Consider the following 21,402-nt stretch of genomic DNA (forward strand, 5'->3'; position numbering starts at 1 on the left):
GTTGCCAGTAGTGTACTGTTAATGTATTTACATCATGTGAATGTAATATTACCACAAAAGCTTACTCATTCGCTTTGGAAACCAGTTGCCTTTATGAACTAATATTGTTTTTACTGTGAGCTTAGTTCATTTAAAGACCTATAATTGTTTCTCATGAGGATGTCTGTAAACATGGGTATTTGATGGCTCCTCAGTGATAAAACTCATGAATGGAGATACCATGCACTCAAAAAGAAGTTGTTGAACTTAATTAAATTAAGGAAAACTTTATCTATAAATAAATAATGAGCATGCAAGTTTGGAATCCTTCACTCCCGGAAATTCACTTCTAATGTGGTTAATCACATGATCATTCACATGACCTCAATACTGAATTTATATGTTAACATCTATAATTAAATTTGTTTTGATATACCTGATGCTGCTTTGATAATGGGCCATCTCAAATCTTTTTGATTTTATTTTTATTCAATCTACTCTTGTTAGCTCCCATGCTGTAAATTCTAATATACATCATTACTTACATAAAACTCGTAAACTTATCCAATAGTTTTTTGTAAGTGCAAATTTGTCCGGTAAAAAAACAATTTACTTTTTACTTTAAGTGATGCTAATTTTAAACAGTCAAGTCCACTAGTCTGCTCGTGTGAGATTTGTCGGGCTGTATTTTCAAGTATTAAGGATTAGAATATTTTTTTCAATTCAATTCAATTTTATTTATATAGCGCTTTTCACAAAAGTCAATTGTTTCAAAGCAGCTTTACATAAATAGAAGCAGTGAAAAGCACAGAAAAACGACAGATAGCACAACAAAATACATGATAGCATAAGCAGCAATTTGCTGCGGCTATGACTCAATATTATAAGTGCACGTATTACTAAAGCAACGTCTAGAAGAGGAAGCTAGGTAAAGCCCACCTCCCCGGGGTGAAAAACCCCCTAGGAGAAAAAAAACCCTAGGAGAAAAAAAAACCCGGGCTTTTATCCGAGGAAAAATAAGTCCTAGGAGGGAAAAACCCTTGGGAGAACGGATAAGGAGATTTAGCGGAGATTAAGCGGGTTCTGCTGGTGATCGTTGGTCAGGTATCAGCTGGGCATCACGTTGAAGGACGGCCAGTAGATCAGAGGTGTGCTGGCTTTCACATCTACCGGGACTGGGTCTGTTTGTCTCGTTGTCCTCAAGTCGAGGACGAGACAGGGAGAGAAAAACTAAATCGTGTTAGCGTAGCGGCCGTTCATATGTATTGAAGTGTCACACAGTGATGTGGTTTAACTAGCAAATTGGGGGCCCAATGCGAGGGTATATATGGTAAATAAGGGTCACCTTCCGATCTTTAAGAGAAAATGAAACCTATCTTCTCTTCTACTGAAAAAAAGTCATTGTTATGCATTAATACTAGTACGATCAACAGAGGATTTGACTGACACACTGGGAGACATCAAACATTCTACAAACCCCAACAATGGTGACAACAAACAAAAAACAATCAGATAAACATCAATTGCAATGTATGCTAAAATGCATGGATGAGTTTGTAATACCTATGCTTGATACCCAGCATGCATTGCAGCATGAAGCTTTTCAGACTGTAGGGAAAAGAATCACAATCTGGGTCTAAAACATTAGAGAGTTATGTTTAACGTAAAGTTTCACAGAGTGAGTACAAACAACTGCATGGTTTTGCTTATAGTAATCAATACACCAAAAAACTATGGTTACAAGACTTTGATCACAAAAAAGTTATTTTCGTAAGGAGTGTCAGAACGTTATGATTGGCCCGAAGCTGTCAGTGACACATTTCGAAATTGTGCTGTGCTCATAACGGTAATCATATTCTCCGTTCACACGAAGCATCACACAAGTTAATTTCTGCTAACCTTACAACTTCTTTAAAGGGGCAATAAGTAGGATTTAAGTGTTTTATTAATCACAATCAATGTCTTTATTCATAAATATGTCCTCGTTGGTGTCAAATGACCTCTGCCAGTGATCTGACTTTTCTTAGTAAGCTTAGAATTTCTTCTCTTTACTTACATTGAACAGGTAAGTCCAAGGAGGCATCCATATTGTCCCGCCGTATTGATAAACTATAATAGCAGAGAGGGACAAAAAGCACTAGCCTACCAACACGTTTCCACAACTTGTTTTCATTCAGAACACGTGAACCAGCTGCAACGGACAAGGAGATCAGCGATTACATAACGGCTACCGTAGTTGCAATACGCATTTGGAAAGGGGAGGAGCTAGTAAGCAGTGTTCGTTTGAATGCAAAATACAATTCCACCACTAGATAGGGGTAGATCCTACTGATTGCCCCTTTAAAAATTGGCAGCTTGCTATCTCGGACGGCTTTTTACCTTTCGCTTTTCAACCAAGTTTAGAGAGAGTGACGTGTTTTCATAAATGTCTTTTCAATGACCTGAAAAAGACAGTTGTTCTGACCTTTCACTTTTCAACTCAAATCTTAATGTTGTTTAGACTTTGGCAAGTCAAGTTTTGTTGGGTGAGGAACAAAAAAGGAGGGCTTAATTTATTGAAAGGGTTAACATGGGTTTTCCATACACTTTTCTCTCAACAGGACTCTGTCTGGTTACCCAGAGCATCCAGTATCAATATGTTCTCATTCAGCAGATGAAGACCTGGAATGAGGCCCAAGCTTACTGCAGACAGAATTACATTGACCTGGCCACTGTTCAGACTAATGAAGACTGGATTAACATACAAGATGCTGTTCAAGTGGCATTGCCTGGAGTAACTTGGATTGGATTATACGATAACATTAATAGCTGGCGATGGTCTTATAAAGAAGAGAACATGACAGTACAGTATTGGGCAGTTGGGGAGCCAAATAACTATGATACAAGAGAGGAATGTGTTGTAATCGACAATAGCACATGGACAGATCACCCATGCACTCGTAGGCATCCCTTTATTTGTTACAATGGTAAGAAATAATACAAAGACATGTTAATGTTTGTTTTTTTTTCCTAGCAAACTACCCGAGTAACATGTTGCTGACTTTGAGCATCCTAACACAGCAAAATTGACTTAATATGAGTTTGAAACTAGACTATCTACTTGACTGACCCCAGCTGGACCCCGACAATTACAACGTTGGAATGACATTAGATTTTGGTTGAAAAGTTGTGAGTGATGATATTTGCTGTTAAAGGCAGGGTAACAGATTTGATCCTGAAACATTTTTAGTTATGCTGGTTAAAAGTCTCCTCACATCCTGATAGCAATCACTGTGTTAAGTTGTTTAAATGTATTTGTAGAAATTTATATCATCTGTGAAAGGCGTATGACCAAAAAATTTTCAATAAATCATAGATTTCGGTCCGAACGGACGTTTCCATTTTTGTCCCTCATACGTGAGCGTAATTTGAATGCCCACCGCACAGCGAGTCCACGCCCACCGCGCAGCGAGTCCACGCAGACACCATACGTCATCGGCACGTCCACGTGCGCCCACCTCCTGTCTGTAAACAGTGAGAACAGCAAACTTTTCTGCTGAATTGGCAACCAACGCAGGAGGCACACAATAAAAGACATCTTTTATAACAACAACAGCAAAAACTGCCTGGATCAGCAAGAGCAAAAACCCAAATGAACATTGGTAACTTTACTGCTTTACCACAAGATGCAAACAGCTACAGGAGGCAAAGGGTCTGAAAGGGTCATTGCACTGTTTATTTTGGTAAGGTAGGTACGCGATATGTTTGTACTGAGATGGATTCAGATATTCTACTTTGATGAAACATTGTGTTGCTTATGAAATTTGTGTTCGTTTACGGATTAGCGTAACAATATAGTTACTACGTCTACACAACCGAACGTGTGCTAAACTAATTCTGATGTAAACCAGTTGGTTATTTTGGAAGTGTTATTCACTTTGTACTGCAAAGTTTTCTCACTGCTGAATGAGACATGAGATGTGACCGTCTGATCTGTGCGTGTTCATGTGTTTGGAAAGAGGCGTGACTTTGGATGGCGATTTGACTTGAGGGTGGGATCGGGATTTCATTGCTAGGCGGCTACCGTTAGCATTTTTCAAAATGTGTTACCCTACCTTTAACAAGGAGAATCACTGATAGATAGATTAACAAAAACCATCAAAACATCAACAGCAAACAACAGATCACACCAGAGGATTAAACAACTTCATAAACACCACTGCCATCTCCACATCATTATAAACCACCTTTCTGGTTAGTTGCTCTGATAGAAGTTTAGCTCTAACTGATGTTGATATTTCATTTAATGTCACCATCAAAGGTGTCATTTACACTGGGGACGCTGGGGACATGTCCCCACCACTTTTTGAAATGGCTGATTTTGTCCCCACCAATTTTTGAATTGCATTTGGTTAAAATGTTATGAAAATTCAAGCAAACCAAGAAATATTAAAGGTTTAATTGCACAAAATAAAACATGCAATGCAGTTTAGATACAGAAAGAAACAATGTACATTATCCACAAAAAGTAACTTAAACATAATGGGCCCTATTTTAACGATCTGAAACGCAAGTGCGAAGCGCAACGCGCAAGTGAGTTTGTGGGCGGATCTTGGGCGCTGTTGCTATTTTCCCGGCGTGAGAAATAACTCTTGCGCCGGGCGCAAATCAATAAGAGGTTGGTCTGAAGTAGGTTCATTATTCATAGGTGTGGTTTGGGCGTAACGTCAAATAAACCAATCAGAACGCTATCCAACATTCCCTTTAAACGCAAGGGCGCAAGTTCCATGGCGGGTTGCTATTATTATGACGGATTTACCAGCCGTACGCCAGGAGCGGTTCACAGCCGAAGAGACCCACGTCAAAGACAGAGAAGTTGTTTTGTTTGGGGATAGGAGAAACCCGCCCAAATCAGCGTAGGTTAAACAGGCGTGAGAGGAAATAGCCACAATTGTCTCATCAGCTGGCATCCCCATCGTTGCGCCAGCATAAATCGGGCACGCCGTGTAACGGGAGGTGGATCTGCCTCTACACAGACGCCAGCAGAGGACATCGCTGCGTCCACCCTCACCGCTGAAAGGGTTTGGGGGCTTTGAAATCGGACCCAAGAAACGCAAGCAAGGTCCAACCCCAAAGTACTCTTACAAATCAAGTTCATATACATTAAGGTTTCTTGTGAAAACATTTTAATTATTATTTACATAAAATAAACGTAATACAGCCACACAACAAACTTATGAAAATATTTTAATCGTTATTTGCATGAGAATTTTTTAACGCAGCCACACAAAATAAATAAAAACTATCACCACAATGCTCACCACTATGATTCCCCTTATCTCATGTGTTAATATTTTTTATTGTAACAATTTATGATTTGCAAAAATAACTGTTGCATCTGTGTAGATTAGATGCAAAGTGTATGCGCGTTAGTGCACGCTATACATTATGGTCAAGCATGCGCCCTTAAAATAGCATAATGAACAACGCGCAACGCGCCACTGACTTTAAACTTTTTTTTTCTGGTCAGTGGCGCAATTGTTTTTTGAAACTGCAAAATAGCATCAGGGATGGTTTGCGCCGGAACACACCTGTTTTTTTGCGCTGAACCGCCCAGGGAGCGCAAGTTCATTCCCTAGTTTGTCGACGTGCGTTTGTGGAGGGAAAAACCTGCTGTGCGCCGGAGCAAAATAGGAATGATAGTCACTGACAAAGTCAATTGCGCTGGGTGCAAGATAGGGCCCAATAACTATTACTTTTTCTAAAATGACCCAAAACAAAAATTTCTTAGTATTTTTGTCTTGTTTTCAGTAAAAATATCTAAAAATTCTTAAATTAAGAGGCTTTGTCTTGATGAGCATAACGACTCAAGAAAATAAGTCCAGTTTTTAGACCAAAAATATCAAATTTAAGTTATTTTGTGCATAAAACAAGCAAAAAAATCTGCCAATCTGAATTTTTCTTGAATTTAGTGTATAAGAAAAATGTTCAAGATTTTTTTGCTTACCCCATTGGCAGATTTTTTTGCTTGTTTTATGCACAATATCACTTAAATTTTATATTTTTGGTCTAAAAACTAGACTTATTTTCTTGGGTCGTCTTGCTCATCAAGAAAAAGCATCTTAATTTAAGAATTTTTAGATATTTTTTACTGAAAACAAGACAAAAATACTAAGAAAGTAAGTTATTTTTGCAGTGTGGCCTAGGCTATGCCCATTTTTGATGCACTGTTATTGAATATTTTTCCCATCCTGTTGTAATGTTTTTTCATCTAATCTTTTGTCCCCACCACTTTTCAACACAAACTGACGCCCCTGGTCACCATTATGTTGATCAAGGGCACTTGGCTCTTAAGATGCAGCATTTCTTTCTCTCAGAGTGTTGTAGTCATTTATGCAAACCTTTTGTTGTTTTAACTTCTGACTCTACCCCCTTTCAATCCCATGACATCACTTGAATGTCATCAACAATTAAAGCAAACACTGATCAACATAATGGCGACTTGAAACAAAACTTAAAACATCAATATAAGCTAGAGCTCAACCTCTGTTAATTCTCAATGTAAGCTTTCTGTTGATGTCTAGGCAACATTAGGTTATCATTTTGTAACCAAACTTCAACGTTTGTCCGACGTTGTAAATGTTGGAGTCAAGTGCCTGCTGGGACTGAATGCAGATGGCCAAATGGTTTGAGAAACCGGTTTGCCAATAGTGCACACTACAGAATAAATAAAGTAACACTGAAACAGTTTTGCAATTGATGAGATTATGATGATTGACTATACCTAACACAGTCTCACCCCATGGCGTCAATATTTGACGACACTTGACCATGCGTCAATATGTTGACGCGGAGGGTATACCTTTCGCGTCATTTTTTGACGAACTGGGGACTTCAATACTATAACGTCTGTTGCATTCTATTTTCTTACCATTTTCGCGTCGGTTTAGGGTTAGATTACGCAAAATTAAACAGTGTACGCGAAATTAAACAGTTGTCACCTGGCGTTGGGGTTAGAGTTAGGTACGCGAAATGAAACAGTTGTCACCTGGCGTTGGGGTTAGAGTTAGGTTTGGGTAGGGATGTCATTATGTAAATCTAACCCTAAACCGATGCGAAAATGGTAAGAAAATAGGAAAGAGAATGCAACGGACTTAATAGTATTGAAGTCCCCAGTTCGTCAAAAAATGACGCGAAAGGTATACCCTCCGCGTCAACATATTGACGCATGGTCAAGTGTCGTCAAATATTGACGCCATGGGGTGAGACTGTGTTACAACAAACAGAATCACTGAATAAGCAAAAAAATCTGAACAAGCAAAATATCTGCCAATAGGGTATGAAAAAAACATTTTCTTAAACAGTAAATTCAAGAAAAATTGGCTTGATTTTTTTGCTTGTTTTATGCACAAAATCACTTAAATTTGATATTTCTGGTCTAAAAACTAGATTTATTTTCTTGGGTCGTTTTGCTCAAGAAAAAGCATCTTAATTAAAGAATTTTTAGATATTTTTACTGAAAACAAGACAAAAATACTAAGAATTTTTTTTCATGGAAATCATTTTTTGCAGTAAATAACTTTTTATTACATTTCTATTAAATAAATTAATGCAGTGTGATATGGAAATGTGTTTTTGGCAATGTTTTTTGAAACCAGTGTTTAATAAATAACTTTTATAAAGTCTAGTGATGGTCATTAATTATTAATTAATCATTAGCTAATGGTTTGCAAATATATCATTATGTTGTGACTTTACTTGTTGAGGCACATCATTATTAACTCATTATTTAGTAATTGTATTAATTAACACACTACTAATGCTGTAATTAATAATATATTAATGCATATTAGTTTACCTGTATTATCTTGAAGTTGAAATATAAGGCTTTGGCTCATTGTGGTAATTAACAAGTTAATAAAATAAGTGATGATGGAATTAATCCACAATTACATATTTAATTAATAACAATTCATATATAAACTAATATATTAATCAGACAGACTCTTCATTAGTTGCTAATGAGGCAATCATTAATGAATGGCTAATGAATAATCATTAGTAATACATTAATTCAGTATTATCTGTGCATTAGTTATTTGCATGAATTCATGCTTATTACAATAACAAGCTGGCAGCAGTGTAAGTAACAGTGTTAAAATCTAATGAAGATTTACATTTTATTACAGAGAATGGAAAATGTTTCGTTTTAATTTCTAATATCCTGACGACCTGGCTCTCAGCTCAGAGCTACTGCAGACAGCATTACACAGATCTGGCCACCATTCGGAATGAAACGGAGAATGACGAGTTGGGATTAATGACAGAGATTAATCCTGCATGGATTGGTCTATACCGGGATTCATGGAAGTGGTCAGATGATACAAATATTTCCATTTCCTCCATTAACTGGATGATTGGACAACCAGATATTGCTGGAAAGGGGCAAGTACCTTGTGGAGGTATAGGCACTACTGGTCTGATAGAAGATCGACTTTGCTCAAATCACCTTCCCTTCATCTGTTCGACTTGTGAGTTTTGTGTGTAATCTTATATAACATACATCATAATTATGCAAACATTTGTACCCTATATAGAACATTAGCAGTGTGAGCGCAACTTTTGTAATCACAAATATCTATATGGTTCAGTGGTTTAGAAAGATTAACTTTTTACAGTGTAATGTTCTTACAGATTCAAAGAAACAGATTGTGAGATTGGAAGTGAAATTTGGACAGAATCTAAATGTCTCTGCAGTAATGGAGACCATCTTGCAGTTTGTAAGTATATTTAACTGTAACTGTAAATATTTTTATAGCTGCTTTGACTTAAATGAACTTTACTCAATATCCCTTTTTACTATTATATATACGTAGAGTTAAGGTTAACTTTTTGCTTTGAGTGATGCTACAGTACCTTTAAGGAATATTGCACCCTAAAATGAAAATAAAACCATATTTTACTCATCCCCAAGCTATTCTAGGTGTATAATGCAGGGGCGTTGCTAGACATAAAGCTCTACTGGGGCACAGGCCCCCAATTTTTTGCTGACTTTTTTTGAAAGCCTGCTGTGTGCGAGAAGTGTGCAACACTTCTATACAATGTCCTTTGCTTAACCCATTATTCTACAGTGCAACAGTTACTGTGAAAGATACATATATACAAGTGTAATCTTTATCATACCTAACATAATTAACATGTTTGGAGGCATAAATGGCATAACATGTTTGGAAATAATGACAGCAGAGAAATATTTTCTACATTATACAATGATAGCAATGATTATTAACTTATTTTTACAATAATATTTTAAGAAACCAGTCATTTTATGACTGCTATACTAAATAATCTCATAGTTACTGCTAACTGTTATGTAAGTTAGTGTCCTTAAATATTAGTAAACTTAATATTAATTTCATATCTGAAAATACAGAACAGTGTAATACATAAATCTGTTGATTTTCTCAGCAACAATGCAATTCTTTAGACTTGACAAGAGGTTTTCCTGAGATTTTTCATCTAATGTTTGAGACCTGACAGGGTCAGGATGTAGTTTGTCTTAACTCCCTTAAACTCATCAGCTCTACTTTCTTCTTCCATTTCCCTGCTTTGCACAAAACATTTCTGATGTACATCTACAGAAGCCAATAATAATCGAGTCAAAATATTATAAGCATTATTATTTAGAAACTTACTTTAGTCTCGTCATGTTTTCATAAGCTACAAACTCAATCGCGTGTCGTCACCTTTTGAAAGCGGTTGTGCGCAAATGAACGCAAAGACGCGCGCGGCCATGGATACGTGCGATTGTCTTTGTAAAGGATTGCACTAGTTAACTGCTAAAATTTAAACTTGAGATTTACACTGGGGCACAAAAGATTTACACTGGGGCACGTGCCCCAGTAAAAGGGGTCTAGCGACGCCCCTGGTATACTTATTTGTTAAATAAAATAAAACCATGGCTTTCTTAAGCTTAACTAATAGCTTTGGACAGTGCCACGTTTTTAAAGCACAAAAAAGTGCATCAATCCATTCATCCAAACTAATTCATACAGTTATGAAATATCTTCTGCAGTGAAGAATATTTTTCCTTACATAAGACGTCAAACATTACCTCAGGGGGACTAGATGGCGCAGAACAAACTTCGCATTACCATTAACCCTCCAAAATTACTAAATAGCACTAAAAGCTTGTAATAATAGGGAAATCATTTTTAGTGCTATTTAGCATAATTTGTTTTATAGTGTGCATCACCATAAAAGTGATTTTAAATGAAAGAAAACACCAACATCTAAACCGCTTTTAGTTTTTACATGTCACGCTTTTTCAAGAAGAGCTTTTGTATGCATATGGCAGAAACAAGCTGGTTTGTAAATGTTTGTAAAAGATAAAAAAATAGGTGTTTTTAACATTGAGAGAACAATAAAACACAATTTTGTCCTAATGTTTCAAAAAGGTTAGAATGTAACTAAAACATTCAAATAACTAAGAAACATAGTTAAAACATGGTGCAGACGTGTTGAACATTTTGCAACAGTAATAGGATCTTTTCAACCTTAATCAGTGTTCAAAAAGGAAAATGTTTTTGGTGTTTGGGGTCTGATAGAGCAATTGCATCAGGAAATATATTTTTTTTATACGGAAAATTATATAACATCTTTGAAATTTACTTCTCAACTATACACTTATGCTGTGTTTTGTGGAAATGTGAATTTTTTTACCTATTTGCTCCACAATTACTTTACTATGCCATAAGTTGCCTCCCTTTTTTAAATCACTTAAATGTCGATCTTAATTAAATCTAAATTGTTTTTGAACATTGCTCTGTGTGTTAGGGATAGAATACTGACATCTGCTGGTTTGTGGAAAAACTTAAAAAATATACAATTGAAGAAAGATGTGCAATGACCACATATATTCAATAGAGGTCCATATGGACTCATTTCATGTGAATATATATATATATATATATATATATATATATATATATATATATATATATATATATATATATATATATATATATTATATAATAAACCAATATACACCAATAAACTGTAATGAACAGGAGTAAAGGGTATACAGAACAATATTTTTTTTTTATATAAATCACATGGCTTATAAACAAGTGAAAGAACAAGAAGAGTGCAAAACACTAATAATGGTACTTCGTATCATGAACTAAAGTCCATGCACATCTGGCAGATGTTGACAGTAGGAGCAATGCAGATTTGTTCCACTTTTTATTTATGCTCGAGGACCAGACCTTGGATTTTCAGATTTCATTTTCAATGTGGGTCATTTTGACCCCAAACACCTTTTGAGGTGTTTGTGGTCAAAAGTATGCATGTTTAGATTATTTAGGAAAAGTCACAGAGTTTCATGCCCCTGAGATGAAGATAACACTTTAAAAAAAATAAAGGAAATGTCCAGTGGGGTCCCAAACACTGATTAATGGTTAAGTAACGTTCAAAGCACTTGTTTATGTAAGCTGAAAATGTATTATGCATAAATGTAAAGACACTAACATGAGTGTGTGTCAGCAGTAAACAAGGACTGATTTCACTTTTAGATCAAGAAGAATCTGACGGATCATGGGATAAAGAAAACAATACTGACATGGAGAACACAGTCGAATGGAGATGTTTTTTCACAAAAACAGGAAACTTCAACCAGAGATAAACTGCTTTGTGACTAGAACATTTGTAACTATTTATTCTTAGTAGTCACACTGTAAAACCATGCTGCATTTTTTTTTTTGTCAAATCAACATAGATTTTTATGTAACTTTAATTTAACAAATTAAGTTAAACTATTTCAACTAGTTTTTATAAGTTATATCAACTTATCACAAGCCAAAACTTAAAATAGTAGGTTGAATTGACTTGCAAAACCAAGTTGTTTTACCGTCATGCTGCATATTGAATTGGAATCAATCTAAATCAATCTGAATTAATCTTTTTTGAATGAATTGCATGATATTGCTCATTAGTCAATCAAATGAATTATACTTATAAACATATAACTATAAATGAATCTTAATTCAGAATAAAAAACAGTAAATGTGGCTTTATAAGTTAAGGATAATATAGTGTTTGTTTTTATTGAAGCCAATGACAATACACAGCTATCTGAGTTTTTTTTTTTTTGCGTTGATTGTTTTTAAATCTTCATTCTCTGGAAATGTGAAAGTTTGTCGAGGTCCAATTCCTGTAATGGCAACAGATGCTGCACTGACTATGAAATGCACACAAGTATGCCGAACTTTTTTTTTAGCTTTTTTGCTCTGATGGTTAAAATTATGTGCACATGAAATTTATTATAGTTGTGATTGTTTCATCTCACGTCTGTGAACTGCAATGAAAGTCTATACAAAAGAAGCACAATAGTTGAAGAAAAGTATATACTGTTTTACTAGATTCAAGTTATGAGGACAATAAAATTTGCAATAACATTATAGATTCTATACTGTTATATTTTATTTTATATACACTCGTAGCCATAGAAGAATCGTTTTTAGTGCCATATAGCACCAGTGAAGCACCTGTGTAGAACCATATAAGGGCCATATAGCACCACTATAGCACCACATATGGTTCTACAAAGCACTATATGGTTCTACACAGGTGGTTCGCTGGTGCTTCACCGGTGCTATATGGCACTAAAAACGGTGCTTCTATGGTTACGATCCAAAGCAACAGTTTTGGTGCTATATAGCACCGTTTGTTTTTTTTAGAGTGTACCATGTAAAAATAATTCTCCATTGTTCTGTGTTTTTTTTCTTTTCATGTAAAGCTGCTTTGAAACAATGCAGCATTGTAGAAATTAAATAAACTCACTGTACAAATTCTTTGTTGGTGTGGGTTAGTCGTGAACATTTTTTTGATTTTAACTGATCATTTGGAATTCATGCATAGTCTACTGTAGTTGTAGTATTCACATACAATTCCAAATATGAGTGAATAAATGTTAGCAGTGTTTATGTCTAGTCGAATATTTGAACTGCAATAATTCTTCCAAAAGTACAAATATTATTTGAATTGTGAGCCCCCACACTGAAACACACAGTAAATGCATTAGTATTCATCATGTTGTCATGTGGTTTGGGTGAGACAGAACCCAGTCGCACACAGCATTTTCCGAAAATAAAACTCAATCTATAAAACAAAAGAAAAAAAAACTCAAGGAGGGACAAAAGAGGCAGAAATAAATGTCAAAACTAAAACCAGACTTCAGGGCAGAACTAAACAGGATACAAGATAGTACAACGAACCAACCAGCAGAGGACAGCAAACATAAGAGCATTAAAGAGAAGATTAACTGAAGAGCACTGTTAGACTTTATCAGGCTTTAATACAGTACAGTTAATACACTATTTCAAATTTAAAAATTTCTAAAAAAAAAATAATTATTTGTTTTACAAAATGCAATGAAATGCAAGGAATTAAAGTGAATAAAACATTTTTGAATCTATATGCATACTTGAAGGTGTAAAGCATGCATCACAAAACTCAACAAACTTGGGTACTATAGACTAATAATGGAGAGGTTGAGGCAGTGACACACTGGAAATTTAAAAATGATTGGCAAAATTATTTTTTTTTTACAACAGTTACCTTTGCAAATACAACTGCATTAGTTATAAATAAGCTGTTTAGTGGTTGGGAGACAGTAAACGTTGGAAGAACAGTTAGGGTGGGAGGACCAGAAAGGGCAGAGCGAATATGTGCAATTTTTGCTGTGATAGATAACTGACAGGCATCGCTCTGATGACGTATGCGTGAAACAACAGTTCGTGCTGCTGACCAGAGAGCTGGGATGGTAGGACATGTCTGTGTGCATACAAACTTTCTGCGGGAACGTCTATAGATGTAATGCAGATGGCGAAAAAGTCCAAGTTGTTTAATCACTGCAGTGGATGGTGGAGTTAAAAACTGTTGAGATTCATGAGCTGGTTGACGGTGTAACTCAGCATAGTGGTGGCACATAGCCAGGATGCTAACTCCAAGGACTCCCAAATCTGCGGCACCGATGGATGATTTCAGACTTCCCAGATGTAATTCACAATATTAGGGACAAGCTGTGTCCAGGTTGTCCAGTGTTCACTTTTCCAGCTGAGGTGGCGGCAACAGGTAGGCCACCGCGACACTCAAAACTACCAGATTAATTCAAGACAGTGGGCTTTAACCCCTACTAGTGAAAGTCTAAAATATACACCACTTAGTATTAAAAAGTAGTTAATAGTAGAAAACACAAATTAACACATTTGCCTTGCCGGTAAACATAGCAGTAAAAGGCTTATTCTGCTTGAGTACCATTTGTGGCCTGCTTCCATTGGCAAATGTTGAGACTTTGCTTGGTTTACATAGCAGGATTATTAGTTATTCCACCAGCATGTACAAGACCTCAAAGGCATGTTTAAGCAAAGTCCCATTTTGGAAGTCACACTAGTAGGCAAACATATTTCCATTGCCTCTGTGGAGTCTTTCACTCACAAGACTACAGTGAAAACCTAATCTACTTAAACATATCTCTAAAATTGTGCGCTAAAAAAAATCACAATTAATTAACATACCTTCGACCAGCAAGACTATGAAGAGTTTCGATGCAAAAGCAGCTAAATGCCAAATATAAAATAATAATGATATGATTGTAACTGAATGCTCTCGACACATACTGTGTTCATCAAATACTTTTGCGCTTTATCCCTCAATCTGGCCATTCAGAAATACCGGTTTGTTGGCATAAAATGTTATTTATTAACAAGAAATCATGCAAGATGCACTTAGTGGGCTTTGCATCTAAGCACTTCATCATTTGTTTTCTATATTCGTAAATAATAACAATGCATGTTAGAATTATCTTTAACCTGCAACTTTTATGTCCTCTATATAAAAACTAATACAAAAAAATTGCGCGTTTCGGCTAAAAAGCAGGATCTCACTTATAAAAACTCCCTGGGCGAATTCCAAGTAGCATTTTTGCGCCCTTGAAAAGCACATTGGGAAGGGGATGCTGCATAAACAATTGCTTCAGATGAAGAGAAAATTATGTTTTTTTAATCGCTCTATTATTTAATCTCTATGTGCTATTTATACTGGCACATTTCCCAGGGCCGTACAGTAAGTAAACAGCTACAGCTTCTGTGGGACTTGTTGAAGCAGCACTGACCGTGCGAGTTTGTAGGAAAAAATAAGCAACTTTTGAGAGTTTCATCTTTTTAGCTCTGCTGGGGTACACTGAAAAAATATTTATTCAATTTACTCAATTTTTTTAAGGTAAGTGTTTGCAACCACTTACCTTAAAAAAATAGTAAATTGAATGAATTATTTTTTTAGTGTAGCTGCGTTTCATTGATTGTTTAAACCTTGTCTTCTGCTTGGTAATTGTCACTTGTGCGCGCTCTCGCTCACTTTAAAGTCTATCTGCTCTTTTGAGCAGATGTAATAATAACGTTAAAATCTTAATGGTTACAGACAGGGCAAACAATATATAATAGAAAACAAATAGCCACCTTGTTCCCCAGGGCCCTAAGCGGCTTCTTACCTCACTTATTGGTTAGGTCTGCATGACAGGTGTGCATGACAAAATGCAGAAATAAAAATAAATGATTATGAACTTTTAACTAAAAAGATGCTGTATTACATTTTTAATTCTCTCTCTCTCACACACACACACACACACACACACACACACACACACACACACACACACACACACACACACACACACACACACACACACACACACACCCAAACAAAGTAAATAATATGATGCGTAGTCACAGCAATCAAATTGTTTACAAAATAATGCAAATATATACCTTAATTCTGAGAATTTCATGGAGATCCTTTTAACCTGATTTTCACCTTATTTTTCTTTTATTTGGTCAATACAAGTGTATGAACATTGTTGTGGGATTTACTATAAGTGTCTTCAAGCTGACTCCGGTCAGTGTCACAGTGAAGCATGGAAAATAGTGAGTCAGCCAGCGTACATTAAATGTACACACAAAATCAGAGTCGTTTAAAAAAGTAAACAAATGCAGGGAAGGTGTTTACTAAGCTATACGACATACAAAATGACCCACTTGCTATATAGTACCCTATATCGGAGATATGGAGTAATTTCTGAGATGGCTTAAATGTTCAACTCCACCCTATGATGTGATGTCATCACATCTCCAAATCACAAAGAACAACCAATACAATGTTATTATTTACACTGCGATAATTGGCCCAAATAATAATTAACAAATAACAAATCGTTTTGAATAGCTTTGATACTTTAATGTGTTGTTATCTTTCTTGAAATCAGACTTTTAACAGTGACACTTGTATGTAGGAGGAAAAGTTCAAGTGAGTGTAAGAGGATCAGGGTAATATGTAAATATTCTTAAACTAATATGCAATTTAAATAACCAAGCAATGCTGCAATTGAGCTTGACAACCAGTAAACACAACCCACTTTCTTTGTTTGGACAAAAAGCAAGATATTTTGCTAAAAGCAAATGCACTATAGAGCCTTAAATGCTAACTATTTTTAAGATGTTTAAGGCTTATAATATTTATTAATTTACCTTGAATACTGTAAACGTTTGTGGATTTTTCTGTAGTCTCTGTGAATGGAAATGAAAAGTGCATTTTCTTCTACATTTCACTTTAGCTTAAACTCCTATATTTTAAAATGATATAAGATAAATATTGTTTACATTGACCAGACAATGTACCAGATGAGTTGTCATCTAGTTAGAGATCAATTCAGATAATGATGATTTGACACAGTAAGACATAACATACTGTAGCATTATTTTTTATATTATTGCCTTTCTCCTCCATATGTAATGCAAATATTTTTTACATTTAGTATGAATACGTTAGGCTTAAGGAAATTTATATATAAACAGGTATTGTTTAAATACAAGCATTTAAAAATCTTAAAATGATGACGTAATCCTATACGCTATGGTTTTAACTTCATACTGCATGTTTTTCACAGTGTAGGGGATAAGAAACTAAATCCAGTGCATTCGCACAGAGAAGATCAGATCAAATGCACAAGTCTGTGCCATAATAATGTAATAAAGCGCTGTGTAGAACAAAGATCACAAATGATTAGACAGCCTCAACATTACAACAATGACGATGATTAGAAGAGAAGACAAACAGCGCTGCCATACACACAAATCTGTTTAACTTTCATCACGGTTTTATTCTGTAATAACAGTTTATATTTTATCTCAATCAGGACAGGATTAGACTTCATTTTTATACAACTGTAGCGCTCACTAGCTCTCAAATGCGGCTCTGCTGAACTGTGCCACAAACAAAACGCAGTTGGCAAACTTCCAGTATCAGTTGAAATTAAATCACTACATTAAATAATGTTATGCATTTCAAAGCCCTTCAGGTGGTGTTTAAAACCTTAACTTACTTCAGATTGCAAAAGTGCAAATATAAATGTATCTTTAGTTTTAACTTTTTCATTAAAGATTTCCAAAATCTGTCAAAAACACCCTTCTTGTTGATATTTGTATGTCAATTGAAACCTGTATTGAAATTAAATGAACTGTGCCTAACTGATGAAAGAATTAAAGATCATTCCAGAAGAGATGAACTCATACAAAGGCCAATGTGGCGTACGTGTGGTTTCTTGGCTGAATATTTCCATTCTCCGAAATGCTATTTGAATCTAAAGCCTCATATAGTAAACAACATCTAAATGAAATTTGAGACAGGCTTTGCATAAAGGGTTATCCATAAGGATGTGTGTAGGAAATAAAAGCTTAAATGTAGAGATTGATAAAGTAAAGACTCTTCAGTCCTGAGCGTTGATGAAGGTAAACTAAGACATTTTTGTGTATTTTAATTAGCATTATTTCCCTTGCTCGTTTGCCATGATCCTGTATGCACTTTTTTCTGTTTCAGAATTATTTCTCTAAATTAATCATCAATGAAAATGTTGCTTTATTTACTGCTTTTGTCAGGTCAGTGTGAATATTTACATAGGTTTTCTTTGTGTGTGTGTGTGCAAGTACAGTATATGTATATTTTACGGCTGAAACGGTACACAACATTTACAGTTAAATGTGCATGTTTCATTCAATTTAGTACATGGACATCAAGGAATGTGTTATGAAATTACTTTATTTATAAAGATTAAAACGTGGATAAAACGTTGTCCCTGCAAATTCTCTGGTAAATTTTAAGTTTATTTAATTTTTTATTCAAAACACAAGGGGGTGATTTCCCGGACAGGGATTAATGTAAACCAGGACTAGACTAGTTAACAAACATGCCTTACTAAAAACACTTGTGTGCATTTTGAGGCGAAACAAATGGCACTGATGTATTTTAAGATATGTCAGTGCAATTTGTTTTCAGTTTGGAGCTCTTACATTTATTTTAATCTAGGACTAGTCTAATCCCTGTCTGGGAAACTTCCCCAAGAAGTTCAGTCTACAATATTAAGTTGCTATTCATAGTATTAAAAACAATATTTAATGCCTCCATAGTACACAAGCTAGACTCAACGTGACACGTATACTGTAAATGTCACGTACTATTGCTGCCCTACAGACATATGTCCTGAAAACAGATACTGTCCCAAACGGCTTTTAGTGGTTTAAGTGATAATTAATTTGTTGGCAAATAAATTGTAAAAGTTTAAATGAATACCATATTATGAAAAATGAATACCTTATACAGTGCTCAAAATGGTGAAACACCAAAACAGCATATGCATCTATTGGAAAAGTAATCAAAATGGTTTGTAAATGTCTTCTGAACAGGCAATTATTGTTCTGACTCGGCTTAAACGGTCTGTGGATTATTGTTTACAAGTTTGTTATCCATAACTGTTAAACCTTCCCATTAGATCTTTTAATCCAACACTTGTAGGAAATACTGAGATTCTCATGTTTACGCAATATATCTCTATGCCAACAAAACCATTTCAATATTTAAATGTTTTGCATTGTCATTGCAACAATTTGCAAAAAAAGACAATTGGTTTGGTTTTAGTCAGCTTTCAATTCAGCATTAATCTATCAGCTGCGCATCTAAAGTTTTATGAATGAACTATGTTATTTGTAAAAAGATCAGGGTTATAATGCTCCCATACAGCAAAAAATACATTTATCTGCCCAAAAATATATTTTAAATATAACACATTTTGTAGAATATTATGCTCAATTGAATATATTTTTGAATTTGGAAATATATTTAGTTTTAACCTTCATATATCAACATATATTTCAAAATCTATTTCAAGGGAAAGCAAATACATTTCTAATTTTACATCCCATATGAAAAAATATCATTTTAAATATATGCTCAATACAAGTTAATTTTATAAAGTATATCTTTGAAGTTGAAAATATATTTAATTTTAACCTTTTAAAACTCTTATGTTTACAGGTTTGTATGTTTTTCTTGCAATGCGACATCAATTTCCTTGGACTGAAATATATGAGAGGGCCAAATATATTTTTTGTGCTTTAAAATCTATTTACTTCTAAAATATATTATTTTTGTATATTTTGAAATACATTTAAATATAAATACAAATTAAATATATATTAAAAATATAAAACAAGTCTTTCAAGAGACTGTGGGCTTAACCAAAATAAGTATTTCTGTACATTCTCCTCTCAACAGGATTCTGTTCATTCACCCAGAGTGCTCTACGTGGATATCTTCTTGTCCAGCAGCCAAAGACCTGGGATGACGCAATAACTTACTGCCAAGATAATTATAATGACATAGCCGTGGTTCCATACGGTACTGACTGGAGCGAACTTCAAAAAACAGTTGTACCGTACATGACTTCACAAGCCTGGGTTGGTCTGTACAACGATATTTACAGCTGGCGGTGGTCTTATAACAATGAGAACATCTCCTATGTGCAATGGAAATCTGGAGAGCCAGACAACTCCGGTGGGAAAGATGAGTGTGGTGTATTCAATCAGGGATCATGGCAGGACTGGAAGTGCACTGACTACCTCCCCACTTTTTGCTTCAATGGTAAGAAATATTACCAACATGTTAGACATTCTGATTGAAGCATTTATTTTTTATTCCTACATTCAACACAAATAAAACAATCAACTCACTTAAATAACACGCACCGGCCCGGCGGCGGTCCCTAGGGGGCGTTTTTACGTGTTTTTGTACTTTGTTTAACATCAAATATTCAATCAACAATCATAAACTTTGCATTATTTGAAAGTTTAAACACTCAAAATTCATGTTCTGAGCTTATTTTTGCAATCAATACACTGGTGTGGAAAGGGTTACATGAAATGCAGACGGAACGCATATAAAAATGGGTGTGGGTCAGGGGCGGATCTACCGGGGTGGCACGGGGTGGCAGTTGCCACCCTAAATAAAAGCATTGCCACCCCATATGCCACCCCAGCGCGGGTATCCTAATATATATAATTTATACCCGAGTAGGCTCTTTTAACCAGAAAGGCAATGTAGTTTTTCTCTGCGTGTGTTTGGGGGTGGGAGACACATATCTGACGATGATTGGTGTGTGTGTCTTAGACGGGGTGGGACAACCACGTAGCTGATGGTGATTGGCTTAATTTCCATCGTTAGCCAACCAGAGGCAGCAGAGTTCATACACAAGCATGCAGTCAGTCCGAGCAGAAAGTCTTTTACAGTGTAAAAAAAGTCCGCGCAGATTTGCCAACTTAGTGACTTGGTCGCTAGATTAAGAAACTTTTTAGACCCCTTTAGCGACTTTATTAAAAAAGCGACTAGGACAAATCTAGCGATCTTTTCTGGCGTGGTTGGAGACGTTTGGAAACTGCGGTGAAAGGATGCATCGCCCCATCCAAGGCACTCACATGCAGCCCGGTTCTCGCGCTGCAGTCCATCCCTTCCGAGTCGCACAAACCCGCAACAACAGAGCGATGGCAAGTACAACGAGCTCAAAACAAAGGTAGCGGACGCAAACACAAAGTATAAAAAGCACAAACGTTACTTTTCCATCGTTGAGGTTAAAGGCAAGAATGATTATGAACGTGCAACTTATGCCCATGAAGAAAGAGTCTCTTCACGTCTGTAGCGAGGAATTCTGATCTAATAAAGCACCTCACATCATCACATGCTGCCAAAACAAATTCTCTTTAGTGTCTTAAAGTGGTTAAGTTGAGCATCACATCGGCAAATCAGAGTACTAAATACGGTCATATTTATAGATAAATGTTGCATCAGGATAAAAATACAAAAATTAAACTGATGTTAAATATTGCACGAGGTAGTTGCTTGGTAGTTAAAACAACTGAACTGCAGGTTTGTGTAAGCAGTAAATATATTTTAAGCAGTTCTTTCTAGAGTTAGCCCGTCATGTCTTGTTAGCTACTGCAGCAATCAAAATATTCCATACGTGCATATGAAATCGCTCGTTATGATATAGTCTGATGTTTTTATTTG

Source organism: Paramisgurnus dabryanus, chromosome 1, assembly GCF_030506205.2.
Source record: "Paramisgurnus dabryanus chromosome 1, PD_genome_1.1, whole genome shotgun sequence".
NCBI classification, from domain to species: domain Eukaryota; kingdom Metazoa; phylum Chordata; class Actinopteri; order Cypriniformes; family Cobitidae; genus Paramisgurnus; species Paramisgurnus dabryanus.